Genomic DNA, 15,834 nt, shown 5'->3' with positions numbered 1-15,834 from the left:
GTTACCTTCTTTCCACATTCCCACCTCAGTCAACTGGAATCTTGCCTATGTAACAAGAGGGTTTGAGGTCCAGGACAGAGTGGTCATTATGCTGTTTGTGAGGTTGTGTATGACAAAGATGACTGGTTTTGTGTTTAGTCCCATTCTTTTGGGGCTACAGTCTGAGGATCTGAAAGAGAACATAAGGGTCAAACACTGAAGAACTCAGGGTTGTCCTTTTATAAAAAATGACATATCAACTCCTTCGGAAGGTCATTGCTGCTCTAAGAGAGAAGAGTCAACGGTCAAGACAAAGATACCACATGGCACTGAGCCAGTCCTGGATTTAGAGTTAGATTCTTTTCCAGAGAATCAGTGAGGTTAAATAATATTAAATGCATTTTCCTTGCATGGGAACTTCATTCAGGTCACCAGGATCACTGGCCTACCAGCCTTTTAATTATCAGTGACAACGGGAAGACACTCTCTTTTTTTCACACCTCTTAAGGGCATCTTTGATTTCCTTGTTCCTTAGACTGTAAATCAAGGGATTCAACATGGGGTTCACCTCTGTGTAGAAGACTGATGCCATCTTGTCATAGCTCAGTGAATTGTCGCAGCTGGGATGCATATAGACAAAGAGTCCTGATCCAAAAAAGAAGGTCACTGCTGTCAGATGAGAAGCACAGGTGTTGAAGACCTTGTAGCTGCCTTCAACTGAACTGACCTTCAGAATGGTGGCAATGATATAACTATAAGCTATCATGATGACTAAGACTGATGCCACACCAAAAATCACTGCTATCACAAACTTCATCACTTGTAGGTAAAAGGTGTCAGAGCAAGATAGGATCAGCAGCTGGGGCAGGTCACAGAAGAAATGGTTGATAACATTTGGTCCGCAGAAATCAAGCTGAAGTAAAGCACACAGTTGAATCAATGAACCGAAGGTACCAGTTACATGGACCCCAATCATCATTTGCAGACAGAGGGTAGGGGACATGAGGGCTGTGTAAAGTAGAGGACTGCAAATGGCAGCATATCGATCATAAGCCATGGCTGCCAGAAGACAGTAAGACCCAGGCTAGAGAAGAAGTACTGCATGGTGCACCCCATGAAGGAGATGGATTTCTGCTCCTGGAAGAAGTCTGAGAGCATCTTGGGGTCTGTGGAAGAAACATAGCATATATCTAAGAAGGTTAGTTTATTGAGGAAGAAACACATGGGTGTGTGCAGATGGGAGTCTATCTTGATCAGGGTGATAAGACCCAGGTTCCAGGCCATTGTCAAGAGGTATAGCCTAAGGAATACTGCAAAGAGGGCAATCTTGAATTTAGGAAAATCGGAGAATCCCAAGAGGATGAACTTGGTGACTACTGTATTGTTCCTTCCTCCAGCCACTGTCTTGAAGTTTCTTTAATCTGCAGAGAGATCCTCATGTTAATGATTGACTATTTTAATATTATGAAACTTTGTTGACCCATAGTCAAGGTAATTTTTTTAACAACGTAAAAAATTATAAAAAATATTTAAACTAACTTTAGAAATCACATCTCCCAATTACTCTTAAATAGTTTGGGCTATATTTTTTTATTTTTTTCTATAAAGACACATACACATTGCTAAATCATTGTCTAAAAGTTTGTACCAATTTACACTAGTATCAAGATTTCATGGCAATACTCTTGCCATCCTGTTATCAACACTGCCCAGATTTATTTTTAATCTTTGACAATCTTACAGATAAAAAACGTTATTCCATTATTTTTAATTTGCCCTTATTTTAATGATTTGCTCATCTATATCTTTCGCTCATTTGTCGACAAAATTGTTCATTATCAATTCATAGGAGTTCTTTATATATCAAGGATGGTAATTCTTTGCCCTTCATACATTTTGCTAACTCATTTCCAAGTTTACCATTAATTATCAATAATGTAAATGTTGTATATTTCTGTATAGTCTTTTTTGTTGTTGTTGTTAGGTGCTGTTGAGTTGGTTCTGACTCATAGCGACCCTATGTACAACAGAACAAAACACTGCCAGGTCCTGCACCATCCTCACAATCGTTGTTATGCTTGAGCTTGTTGTTGTAGCCACTGTGTCAATCCATCTTGTTGAGGGTCTTCCTCTTTTTCACCGACCCTCTACTTGACCAAGCATGATTTCCTTAGATTTTTTTAGGTAGTCAACTTTCTATGATTTTTATGGTTCTGAAAAAGATTTCTTCACACAAGACAACTTTTTCTTATATACTTTTTAAGTTTTTTTGTGCTTTTATAGTAACGTTAAAAATGTCCCAGAAATTTCATTGTGAAGCATAAACCTGAGACAGTTATTGGCTTTGTTTTCCCAAACTGATAGCCACTTCTCTCAACACAACTAATCGAATGGTTTCTTCATTGATTAAAGTCACCATTACAATGTAAATGTAATTGTTTATTGATTCTCTATTCTGTTCTTTTAATCCATCAGTCAATGTGCCATATGTCCAGTCCTGTACCATATTTTAATAATTATTTATAATCATATTTTATTAATAAATTATAGAACATTTTTATGACTAGCAAGAAAAATCTCCCCTCATTTTTCCACTCTGAGATCTTTTTGATGGCTCTCATATTTATGCCTCCAGAAAAATCTTTATAATGAACTCATCAAGGTAAATCAGATAGAATTTTATTGTATTTCATTTTTATGTTAATTTGGAAAGAAATAATAGATAAAAAATTTCTCTTTGGTTAAGCTGTTAAGTGAAGTTATAGAAGAGGTGACACTCCAAATTTTTATAAACATTATAATATTTTAAAAAAACTGTTATAATATTAAGAAAATAATCAAACTTGACTGAAAGAGCTGGTCTGTTGACATAGATTCTAGGTTCCCAGCTCTGTCCTGACATTGCTGTAACTTCTCTGTCCCTTCAGTTTCCTCATGTATAAAATGAGGTCATTATAACTGTTCTTATATCACAGGGATTTTCTTTTAAAATATATTTAAGGAAACAGTAATAATGGTAGAAAAGCACACTGAAGTAACAGTGATCTAACATTAAAAGACATTATTAATGTGATTTCAACACCCAAGAAAAAGGATTATCTAACTACCGGGAAAGGGAAAATTGTACTGACTCAATACCGTCTATCAGTGTCCCTGACAAGACCACAACAAGATCCAGACAATGTTCCCACAGTAAGATCTGAATCATATGTTACGTATGCATAGAACACATTCATTAGAGAAAGATATAAATGCCCGAATTTATAATAAAGTTTTATTTCAAGAAATTGGGCAAAGGGTTCTTTTGAAAACACTAGTTGCTGTGGTGTTTCTGTGGTATGTCTTGTCATGACATACATGAGCCTAAAAATCATCAGACCATAAGATTATTTTGAGATTTGAGGAAATGCTTTCAAATGGTTGAACTGATGTATCTTTTACTGTGTATATTCTCAACAACAACAACAAAATAAATAAAATTATATCAAAAAGAAATGCTTTCAGTGAAATTGACTTGGTTTTGGCCCTTTAGTATCATTGATGGTTGAGTGTTTATTATCATTATTAATATTCAAAAAAAAGAAAAAAGTTAAATTCACAAAATATACTTTTGCTAATTCACTGATAAACAAAAGAAGTGAAATGAAAATATTTAGATGATGATGATCGATGATCATGATTTAATGATAATAAACACACGGGGTCACCCTGAGTCAGAATCAGCTTGATGGCAATAGTTTTGGTTTTGGAATGGGAGGGACAGGTTACATAACTGGAAAAGAAAATAGAGAGCACATTTCATGCTGATACCTGAAGTTATTCTTACTTCAAGTTTCCTTTTGTTTGTTTTCACTTTCCATTGTCTATCCAAGATCAAACACATAACAATCAAATCACTGGCTGGGATTAAAAATAAGAGACTCAGCACTGTGGAATAAACACAACTTCCTCATTTTCCTTCAAGTATGTGAAATGGGTCAACTGGTCAAGCAGCACTGGTGAAATCTGATCCCTGAGACATCAACGGGAAGGCCTCAAAAGCAGGAAGCTAACTGAACCTCGAGGAGGAAACTCGATGTTCTTTGAGAATTTTTTTGCTACAGGAACTCGCTGTAGATACAATGTTTTTAGAACCCCAAACAAAACACAATTTATATAAAAATACATTTAGAAGTTTGGAAATAAAGGCAGGTGATTAATTGCCCAATATGGAAAGGACCATTTCTAAATTTTTGGAGAACAAATGGTAGTAATGCTCTGTCATGGATTATTCGTATGATTACAACCCAAGGGAACAGTGCAAGGTACCAAGAGCAGTTTAATACTCATTTCAGAAACAAATAATCATTGTCCTCTTCTTGCTTTCTGTCTTTCTCTCTTAAGTTAATATAATAGAATGTCATATTTCCTAAATAAAGATTTATATCCAATTGGCTAAATGTTTTACATTTATTTCTGTCTCATAATAAAGCTCAAATTAATTCACTGTTCATGAGCCACAGAAAATTACACACAACAATGTTCTCTGTTGTTCAGCAATGTGTGATGTTTGTTGAATATCTGACATCTGCAAGGCGCCGAGAAGTAAAGCCATCATTTAGGAAGCAGTAGAAGAAAAATGAAACAAGTAAATAAATTTAAAAAAAAAAATCATTATTGCTTTTCACACATTTTCAGAAAGGAGGACAAAGAAAATAGGTGATTTAATATGAAGGGGGAAATATGCAGTACATAAAACCAAAAAACCAAACCAAACCCATTGCCATCAAGTTGATCGCTACTCATAGCGACCCTATAGGACAGAGCAGAACTACCCCATAGGGTTTCCAAGGAGCACCTGGTGGATTCAAACTGCCGACCTTTTGGTTAGCAGCTGATCTCTTAACCACTGTGCCACCATAAAGGGAAGCATATTTTCTTGCATACTCTGGAAAATCTTTGCTATGATGAATCAGGAGCTCCTTTGCTGATGCTCTCACTCACTGCACTGCGTACTATTCTAGTACAGTTAAGAATCTCACTGCTCTCTTATTTTTAGGAGTTTCCCTGTTAGATTTTAAACTTTACTTTCAGGCAAAAATAAATATTTTTTGAATATTTATTTAACACATGATGTATCAGTTATCTATTGCTGCATAACAAACCGTCTCAAACTTAGTGACTTAAAACACCAACTGTTTATCATTTCTCACAATTATGTCAGTTAACCAGGCAGTTGCTCTCCTGGTCTCACCTGGGATCCCTCCTGTGACTACAGCTTGCTGGTAGATTGTTTGGGGCTGGATGGTCCAAGATAACTTCACTCACATGCATTGGTCCCCCACTACGATGGCTGGGATTTTCTATCCACTTGGCCTTTCATCCAAGATTCTTCTAAGGATGGTGATCTCAGAGTTCCTAGAGAGCAAGCCCCAATGGCAAGTGCTTATCGGGTCTCTACTGCGTCACATTTGTTGATGTTTCATTGACCAAAGGAAGTCACATGGCCAAACAAAGAATCAATGTTGAGTATGAAAATCTTATGTGTCCACCCACAGACATTTCATTTCAACTCCCACTTCTACTATCATTGTGTGAACTAGGAAATCTTGTTCTCTCTGGGAATCCACCCAGCATTAAATGCTGCCAAAAAAAAATTCTGTAGTACTTTTCAAGGGGTGAATAGGATTGATGAAAACACTTTAAAACTGTGAAGGCACGTTTCTAAAAACTTGAGACAATTGGCCAGTTGAGGAAAAGCAAACATATTAAATATTTGGTATCACTGTAGACTAATTTTTTAATTGACTAAGACATTTCACTTTTCAACCAGACCTTGCAGTGCATTTTAGAAAGCCATGGTAAAAGCTATTACATGTTATTATGTTAGTACTGTTTAAAATTGAGATCGTGGATTCTTGTTATTATGGTTAGTCATAATTAAAATTACTTTTTAAAGACTTCTCTCTTAAAGATTTTCTCTTGGAGTAGAAGTAAATGTTATTGAAACAGTCATTTTATCTGATTCTTCTTCATGTTCTAAACAATTAGGAGAAGTTAGAGGTGATATAAATGGTTGGTTGCATAAGAAAGTTGGTCTCGCTAAGCAGATATCTTAAGAAACGGTGATTGAACACGAAGTGACCAGTTCCCTGAGAGTGCTAAGTACATGCATGGAGAGAAGTGGCTAATGTTGTCAAATTAGAAACTCAAAAGAATTTTTCCAACTAAAATAGCAAGCATGCCTTCTGAAGGAATAAGAACTAAAAGGCTAGTAAAAGATATAAAAGGCCACTTCTTACCACAGTCATTTCCAAACATACCTGAAATGCTTAGGTGGCACAAACAGTTTGTGTTTGATTGCTAACCTAAAGGTTAGTGGTTTGAAATCACCATGGAAGAAAGGCCTGGTGATCTGCTTCTGTAAAGATTACAGCCAAGAAAGCCCTATGGAGCAGTTCTACTCTGTAACACATAGGGTTGTCATGAATCGGAATCAACTTGATGGCAAAGAACAACAATAATTGGACAGTAGGAATGCAGAGCTGTTCTCAATATTTCCAGTACTAAATAATATTGTATTTTGATATAGGATAATTAAAATGTAAAGTTTCTCTGCTCGCTAGAATTATATTAATTTGGTGTGTTACCTTTTACTAATTTAGTTTCTGTTTATTGACCACTTACTTTGTGCCAGGCACAGTTCTCAACAATTCACATACATTTTCTCATCTATTCTCTGCGGTCATCATTTTCCTCAATTTACAGATGGGGAAACTGAGGCACTGGCAGGCTAAATAACTTGTCTAAGGTCAAGCAGTTAGTGAATGGCAGTGCAGAGATTTTGGACCAAGGCCAGCAAACTCCAAAATTCTTGCTGTTGAACACTATGCTAAGCAAACAGAAAGTCTGAACCATTGCTTTAATTATATTAAGTAAATAAATTATTACACAATAAATGCAGCTGTTGAGAAATACAATCTTTTTGGAACATGCCACCGATGTGGGGAGAAATGGTAAAAGGAATCACAGCAAACTTCCCTTCACACAACGGCAAATTCCTAAATTCAAGGTATTATTCACTCAACTGCATATTTTTGTTTCTGTTGTAATTCTCCATCGAGGGAAAACATTTAACTTCCCAGTAGAAAGGACCTGAGATCTGAACATACCTGAGGCATAGAGAGAGAAGACAGCCTATAAACACAAAGACGCTGGGAAGACATGGCTGTGTGGAGGAGGGAGGGTCCCATATCAACAGTCAGGGTCATTGAATGCCAACATTACCATGCCACGCCGTGCTGCTGCTGACCACAAGACTCACCCAGATTTTGTCAGGAAGATGGGCCGCTGCTGGTAGTTTAATCCATTGCAGTCTGGGAAATAATAGCAGCATCCACTTCCCCTTCCAGGTCCTGACTCTTGAGGTGCCCCAGATCCCTGGGAAACTCATTGAGTACTTACTTGCAATTGTCTTCTAAAGGTGCATTCCTATGGGAATCTGCCTCCTCCAAACTCTGCTTTGACCACGCAATCTGGCCATCCATGATACAGGAGGCACTTCCATCTGGTGTCCACTTAAATCCTTCCTTAGGATCAAGGTGGACAGAAGATAGCTAATTAACCTGTCCACGTAATTGTTCTCTAGCGTGATGGCAATAGAAAAAAGTGGGAGTTTTCCCTTGCTAATTCCATTTTCACTTTACGGCTCCTTCAAGTTCAGAATACTTTTTTTAGACCAAGGAATCATTAGAATAGTAATTCTAATATTAGATATCATCTTACTTTAAAACTTCTCACTATGGATTTTTTTTGTTTTTTTTTTTTAGTCTTTTCTGTTACACATGGAATATTATAATGTACTTGTTTCACTCAACATGTTATACATATTATTTAAATGCTTCATAAACGGCAATCTAAATTTTAGTATTAGTGGTTATATAATGTTCCACTGTAAACAATCACATCTGTTGGATTTAAGTGGAATCTAAGTGTTTACTCTGAAAAATAAATCTGAAGTCAATGTTTCATACTTCAGAAAATTTTCATAAAATAAATTTCTAGACAGGAGCATTGCTGTATTGTTGCAAGTACATTTTCCGTTTCCCAATTTCGTTTAATTTTATTCAAAATTTCTTAACATTAAGAAAATTTCATTTTTTCACAACAAATCTTTCTGCTCTAATTTCTTCCATTTATTTTAAACAGTGTTCTTTCTTCCCTGTTCAGAGACCAGATAAATATTTACCTACTTTTAATTTTTTTTTAATAGGCTTGGCATATTTTAACTCCTCAAACAATCCAAAATTTTATTTATGGTGTGAGGAGTTAAAATTTTAAAAGGTCTGTAGTTCAAATCCAGTGGGTGCTCCTTGGAAACTCTATGGTGCAGTTCTACTCTGTCATATATATAGGGTCACTATGAGTCGGAATCAACTCCAAAGCAATGGGTTTTTTTGGTTGTGCCATTTAATCTATAAAACAATTTGATTTTTAATGGTTTGTAATAACTCATTTATCATATATTAAGTCCTTATATATATAAAGATTACTAGAAGCCCTCATGGCACAGTCATTAAGCATTCAGCAACTAACCAAAAGGTCAGCAGTGCAAACCCAACAGCCACTCCATAGGACAAAGAGGTGGCAGTCTGCTTCCGTAAAGATTGCAGCCTTGTTCTATAGAGACTTGTTCTACTGAATGAACAAAAAAAGTAACACAAAGACATTGTTGGAGGTGCCAAAATGAGTCGATCACCTCATGAGCATAGTACCATCTTCTGATTTACTTTTCTCGCATTTCATTATGAAGGTAAGAAGGAACAACAAGGGAGACTCTATAGCAACAACAGGCAAGAAATTGTCTAGGGATATCTGATTAGCCAACTGGCTGACCATAATCTTTAATATGGCGGGCATATTAAACATTCCCATTAAAACAAACTTATTTCTGTGTGAAGTTAACAAATCTTTTATCTGATGTGGTTTCTTTTGCTTTGTTCAAAACAGTAAAGAAAGAGTTTAATCCACAATGTCCCGAAGTAAAAAGATCTGTTAAATACGAAGACTAACTTGATTATTTAGGAAATTTTTTTTAAGATCCCTCACCACTAATAGTAATACTTGCCCTACCTAAAATGAGATGCTATGAGGAGGCTTGCTGGTCTCCTGGCACCTTGATCAGTACTGGCATTTCTGATCCTTAAGGCAGTACATGTTGTTGTTGTTTGTTGGTAGGTGCCGTCAAGTTGGTTCCAACCCACAGAGACCCTATATACAACAGAACGAAACACTGCCCGGTCCTGTGCCATCCTCACGATCGTTGTTAAGCTTGAGCCCACTGTTTCAGCCACTGTGTCAATCAATCTCATTGAGGGTCTTCCTCTTTTTCACTGACCCTCTACTTTACCAGGAATTATGTCCCTCTCCAGGGACTGATCCCTTCTAATAAAATGTCCAAAGTATGTGAGATGTAGTCGCACCATCTTTGCTTCTAAGGAGCATTCTCGCTGTATTACTTCCAAGACGTTCGTTCGTTCTTTCGGCAGTACATAGTACATTCAATATTCTTCTCCAACACCATAATTCAAAGGTGTCAATTCTTCTTTGGTCTTCCTTATTCACAGGGATAGAGTATTGGCAGTGAAGTGTCACATCACCACAACTAGCTACCAAAATACTTGTGGGTTTCTTGGCCTCTGATTTAGTAGGTCACAACAGATTTAGGGTGGAGTTACTGAACTTCCAGATATTTCTCATGCATTTTCCAGGCCTTATGCCAATCCTGGGTTTATATGAGAAGAGTGCAGCAACTGTAACTTTGCCCATAATTAGGAGAGTTGGGGATAAATGTTTTAGTTGCCGTTTCTCCTACACTCTTTGTACATCTGAAATAAATTCCGTAATCAGCAACGCCAGGAGGAGATTCTCTTCTTCCATCTGTTTAAAGCATCGTTGATTTCCTTATTCCTCAGGCTATAGATCAATGGATTTAACATGGGAATTACAACAGTATATAAGACTGATACCAGCTTGTTTTGGATCAAGGATTTACCAGAGTTAGGATACATATAAACAAAGATACCTGAGCCAAAGAAAAGGGTCACTGCTGCCAGGTGAGAAGCACAGGTGTTGAAAGCCTTGGATCTGCCTTCAGCTGAAGTGATCTTCAAAATGGTGGCAACAATATAACCATAGGATACCATGATCACAAAACAGAGGTCAGTCCAAAGATCACTGTGAGTAGAGAGGGCACGACTTCAAAAAAAAAAGTGTCAGAGCAGGATAGGATCAGCAGTTGGGGCAGGTCACAGAAGAAATGGTTGATGAAATTTGGTCCACAGAAATGGAGCTGAAGTAAGGCACACAGTTGGATAAATGAGCCAAAGAATCCAGTGAGGCAAGATCCTGTCACCATTTGCAGACAGACGGCTTGGGACACGATGGCTGTGTAGAGAAGGGGGTTACAAATGGCAGCATATCGATCATAAGCCATGGATGCCAGAAGACAGCACTCAGTCAGACCCAGGTTAGAGAAGAAGAAGTACTGCATGGTGCACCCCATGAAGGAGATGGAGTTCTGCTTCTGGAAGAAGTCTGAGAGCATTCTGGGAGCTATAGTGGAAACATAGCAGATATCTAGAAAGGACAGGTTACTGAGGAAAAAGTACATGGGTGTGTGCAGATGGGAATCCACTCTGATGAGGGTGATGAGGCACACATTCCAAGACACTGTCAGGAGGTAGATCCCTAGGAATATTGAAAACAGGACAACGGTGAGCTTTGGAAATTTGTAGAGTCCCAAGAGGACGAACCTGGTAATTGTTGTACTATTTCTTCCCCAAGCCATTGCATTAGCGATCCTGGGATCTGTAGGGAAAGAGGAGAATAAATCTCTAGGGCACTTATTATTCCAATTTCTATTGACAAAAATCACCTTCTACTCACACTGAACACAGAACAGAGAGAAATACCGGACCTTGTTACAGGAAATAACTCTGGCTAACTTTGCCCCTATAAAGCTACAATGATCTGTGTGTCAATTTTCTCACATGTAAAAGAGGATAATTACACCTTTCATTATTAACCCATCAGACTCTTAGAAAGAAAGTATAACAATATTTGTAAAGCCTCTTTTATAAAATGCTGTGGAAATTTAAAGATGTTATTAATAGTATCTTGACCCCTGTGTATAGGTGAGTGCCTAAGAGTATAGACTTAGATATCATGCAACTGTTTTTGGATTGTGGTCTTTCTACCTGCAAGCTCTATGATTCTGAACAAGTTATCTAATACCTCTGTGCCTAAGGTACTAGAATTAACTGATAGTCCTGATAGTCAGAAAGTCTATGTAAAAAAATCCAAAAGAATGTACAGATAAATCATTCGAATTAATGAGCTTTGCAAAATTAACATACACAAAAGGATCAATGTTCAAAAGTCAACTTAATGTCTAAATTCCAGCAAAAATATCTAGAAATTTTAATAAAAATTACAACTTAAAATCATACCTAGGAATAAATTCAACAGAAGACAAGAAACATTCAAATGGAGAAAATTATAAACCTCTATTACAATGTCAAATACCTAAATAAATTGACAGATAAACCATGTTTATGAGTTGAAAGACTCAATACTTTCAAAATGTTAACTATCACCAAGTTAATACAGGTCCAAAAGAAACTGATGAATGGAGGAAATAATTTTATTGTAAACTATGACTCTATTAAAAATCTTAGCCTAGTGTAGATACAGTCAGTATATAAGGTAGTAAAAAAATAGAATATGTAGAAATAAAACATCCCCACTACAACTATATGCCCAGAATTTAACTGAGTAACAATATACTATGAAATCTCTCATATGAAACATCAATTTCTAAAATTTGGGAGGCAGGGAGAAAAGGGAAGTGTAGTGGCAGGAACTCCCGGCATTTTGTCTATTATTCTGCATCAGGGCAAGTTACCCAAATTCATCCAACAGGGATCTTCAATGTTTTGCCTATACTCTTGTAATATGGGGGAGAATGGTAGGAAGGAGAGTTACCTGCATAGGTTTCTCTCTATCTTTCTGCAACTTACTCATACCAGCCTGAAAATTATCCCTCCAAAGCAGAGGTCCGCAACCATGGCTGTATATTTCAGTCATCTAGGACGCTGTTAACAACTCCATTGGCCTGCCTGAAGCTCAAACCAATTGAATCAGAGTATCTGGGGCTGGGACCTAGGCATTAGCATTTATTAAAACTCCCCAAGAGATCCCACTGTGTAACCATACTTTAGCGTGTGTGGAATTCACCCTGAGGAACTGGGAATACAGATTTGCTGGGGCCCACGTCCAGAATCTCTAATACAGTAGATCATGAGTGAAGCCTGCAAGTTTATATTTCTAACAAGTTTCCAGGTGGTGCTGCTTGTCCAGAAAGCACATTTTAAGAACCACTACTCTAAATAGTGAATGAGTAAAGTGAATTTTTTTTTTTTTTTTTACTGGAGTATATATTGTTTTGAAAGCCAACAGAAGGATTGAATATAGCTATATCCATTCCTAAGCAAAACCGTACTAATCACCTATATTTTTCTTGATGCCTCCAATGGTTCATCCACTCTAGGGGAAGGACACACATTTTTTGAAAGAATCCCACAGCCTTTGTCAGAAACTAAGACTAAGATAAATACTTCCAACTAAGAATTTCATCTTTTATTTCTGTTGTTGTTGGCTGCTGTCAAGTTGACCCCCAATTCATGGCAGCCCCATGTGTTACAGAGTAGAAATGCTTCCTAGGGTTTTCTTGGTTGTAAGCTTTATGGAAGCAGTTCACCAGGCCTTTCTTCCATGGTGCCACTGGTTGGGTTTGAACTGCTAACCTTTCAGTTAGTAGCCAAGTGTGCCTTACTGTTTGTGTTACCCAGGGATTCCAAAATAAGATTTGGTGGGGTAAAAGGTCATATTGACCCAATATCAATTGTAGCTAAAATAAATCAGTCCTTACCTCAACTGTTATGATGATTAATATCCCCCAGGTCTGTAAAGGTGACATTGCAGAACAGCTGTAAATATTTCAAAAAGCTATTAAATTATACATTTTACAAAATAACCATTGCTGTCGATTGTAAGGCTATAATCTTTACAGAAGGAGACTGCTACATCTTTCTCCTGTGGAGCAGTTGGTGGGTTCAAACTGCAGACATTTTGGTTAGCAGCAAGCTCTTTAAAGACTATGCCACCAGGGCTCCATTTTATGCAAAATAGCACATCAAATTGCATTGCAGTAAAATTACATCAACTCTCCCTGGCTACTCTATTTCAGACTAAGCATAGTTTTAATTATCTCTGATGAATAAGAATGGGAAAATAAATTAATTATGAGAAGCAGAGTAGTGTTTGGCTCCACCATTTACTAGCTTTGTGATTTTGGGCAAATTACTTAACTTCTGTGTGTCTGTGTGTTTTCATCAGTGAAGCGGGAATGATCATCACATCATAGCGTTTTTGTGACTTTAATTATGGCAGGTAAAGAAAGTAATACAGCGTCACATAGGAAACTCTCAAAAATGGAAGTTGTTATATTAATGAGGAATAATGATTATCATACCCTGAAGGTAGTTTGCCAACTTAAAATATTTCCTGGGGAAAAAATGAGATTATTCGGAGGTGAGAAATTTGGACTCCATGGTCCAGGTGAAAGCTATTGAAAACCTCCACGCCCTCTATTCCTCACTCCACCCATTGTTACTCCCTGAAATTCCACGTTAGATGCACTTCTATCAGCTCAAATACCTTGTTTTCTGCCAAAATTCCAACAATCCCATTGTGGTAGGGAAGAGAGAGAATGGGTATTTTTTTAGAAAACAAAAATTAGGTGTTGAGCATGGATGCATGAAGTATCTGGGTTGAATGCATATGAGAGCAGAGTTGCAAAAAGAAGAAAAAATAATAGGGGGAAAGAGTTTCAAGCATAGAAGCCAAGTTGCCCGCATTCTGATTTTACCCACCCAAATATTCTTGTGGGTGTCAGGCTCCTGATAGGTGTGCCTTGGTGAAGTCTGGAAGGTGCTGCCTTCTCCTGGACCTGTATGGTGACCATACTCTTGATCCCCAGATGTGCACAGAGTTCTTTCAGAAATTACAGGATAAGGATATCATAATATGAGCATTCAGGATGCAGACACTCACTTCCCCTAGGCTCTGTGCTTTTCGACCATGGTTCCTACTGGACATTGCTGCAAGAGAGGTGCTTCCAGCTAAAGATTCTCTTAAATGTTTCCTTAGGGTCCAGTGTGGACGGAGCAGGCACAATTAACAGAAGTCACCATATTCAGCTAATTATTCTCTAGAGTGATGGATGGAGAAAACAAATGGTGAAATGTTCCCAGCTGATTCCATTTCTCCACACTATCATGTACCCGTCAAGACCTAAGTGAATTAAGTAACAATTTTCCTTTCTAAAGTTTAGAATCATGAGATCTGGGAGGGACTTTCAAAGTAGGGTGGCCATACCATGTATCATTTGTCACTGCACAACTCTGGACATGAACCAATTGCCGTCGAGTCAACTCTGACTCATAGTGACCCCAAGTCTGTCAGAGCAGAACTGTGCTTCGTAGGGTTTTCAGTGGCTGATTTTTTTTTTTTTTTTGGTGGTAGATCACCAGGCTTTTCTTCTGAGGCACCTCTGGGTAGACTTGAAACTCCAGCCTTTAGGTTAGCATCCAAGCTTGTTAACCATTTGTGCCACCCAGGAACTCCTTGGACATGAAAAGGGAGGCTTTATTAATAATAATGTCAGGACAACAAGCATAAACCAGGTTGGATGGTTATCCAACTTTTAGAAGTCTTTACAAAACTCATTCATTGTGGCTTATGTGATTATGTTCTCAGACTTTGAATGGACCTACCTAGGGTTAAACTCTGACTTCATTACTTACAAGCTCTGTGACCTTGGTCACATTACTTAATCTCACTGTTCCTTGATCAGTACTATGAAGGTGATAATAAAATAACTACTTAAGTTTGGGGTAATCATAAATAAGGTAATACCTGTAAAGTGCCTTGTACATGGTAAGCACTCAATAAATCTTAGCAATTTGACCACTAATATTATTATTGTTGTAATTTCTCCGTTTTTTTTTTCTGTTCATATTTTTACAAAAACTGAGGTCATATTAGATGTACAGTTCTCTATTCAGGTTTTGTTAAACAACATTATTTTGCTATCTTCAAAATGTTACAAATACTATTTTAATGTCTGAATAATACACTATTCAAAGTTTTATTTAGTTAATGGTTTCCTTACTATCAGACATTTACCTTGTATTCTGTTTTATTTTTAATAATATAAATGGAATTCAGATATGCATGATCGAACTCAGCTGTAACTATATATATAATATATATGTTAACTATAACATAATCTAATATTTTACTAGCTTTTTATCCATGATTTTTCAACTTTATTGTTAAAAAAATTCAGACACAGAAAACGGCATAAAATAAATGTACAGCTTAATGAATTATTATAAGAATACCCTTGTAGCCACCACCCAGGTAAGAAGATAACACTTTTTCATCCACTCCAGAAGCCCTCCACATACCCTACCAATCACAGCCCCTCCTTCCCAACTAAGAGCAGCCTGATTTCATGATAACCACTTCCTTACTTTTTAACATAATTTTATCACTCAGGTGTTCATCCCTGAATGCTAAGTTAAATTTTGCCTGTGTTTAATGTTTTCCCTTTCTGTCTCTCTGTCTGTCTTTGAAACTCATGTTTGTCTTGCAGAGTTTCTCAAAGTCTGGAGTTTGCTGATTGCCTCCCCATAGTATAGTTTCATATGTTTTGCTCTTTATTTCCTGTAAATTGGTAGTTTGATATTG

The 15,834-nt window shown here is 37.1% G+C and overlaps 2 pseudogenes; both read right to left on the bottom strand.

Annotated features, from left to right (window-relative positions):
* Nucleotides 1-442: 442 nt before the first annotated feature.
* On the bottom strand, nucleotides 443-7,505 carry LOC101348395 (olfactory receptor 1440-like; annotated as a pseudogene).
* A 2,339-nt stretch (nucleotides 7,506-9,844) lies between these two features.
* Nucleotides 9,845-10,813, bottom strand: LOC101348141 (olfactory receptor 1440-like; annotated as a pseudogene).
* Nucleotides 10,814-15,834: the final 5,021 nt, after the last annotated feature.

Source organism: Trichechus manatus, unplaced genomic scaffold (assembly GCF_000243295.1).
Source record: "Trichechus manatus latirostris isolate Lorelei unplaced genomic scaffold, TriManLat1.0 scaffold00240, whole genome shotgun sequence".
NCBI classification, from domain to species: domain Eukaryota; kingdom Metazoa; phylum Chordata; class Mammalia; order Sirenia; family Trichechidae; genus Trichechus; species Trichechus manatus.
Note: the sequence above shows the minus strand (reverse complement) of the source record. Positions and strands in the feature narration are given on the sequence as shown.